The sequence below is a fragment of the Blastomyces gilchristii genome (genome assembly GCF_000003855.2).
Source record: "Blastomyces gilchristii SLH14081 genomic scaffold supercont1.1, whole genome shotgun sequence".
NCBI lineage: Eukaryota > Fungi > Ascomycota > Eurotiomycetes > Onygenales > Ajellomycetaceae > Blastomyces > Blastomyces gilchristii.
Window position 1 is genome coordinate 6,756,152 of NW_003101682.1, and position 524 is coordinate 6,756,675.

Consider the following 524-nt stretch of genomic DNA (forward strand, 5'->3'; position numbering starts at 1 on the left):
TAACTCTGATCATAATAGAATAGTCTTATTATTATTATTATTATTATTATTATTCTTTCATTATACTTATATACAAGCAGAGCTTATGATGAGTTCTTGTGTGATATTAAATACAGATTAAGTGTTGATTATACAGGAGAAAATACAGATGTTGAGATCATATCAAGATAATAAGAATATAGAAAATATAAAGAAGTAACAATTAAATACATACAATAATAACTTCTCATCTCAGAAATATAGAGCAATTTTATTGAAATAATTTATACATCTCTGTATTTATTAGAAATCTGAGATGCTTGAGTTCTGAATTTAATGTATTCTCTGCAGATTTTGAACTCACACATCTTGATTTCTCATGCTAAGATGCTATTAAGTGACTGTACTAATCATTCAGTTATCAGAGTGATAGAATAGTCTTAATCTGTGAAGATTCTATCTGAATATCATTCACAGTGATTATATATTCTAGAAAATTAATTCAACAGACACTGAAGTTATATTTTATAAGCTTAATATACAGT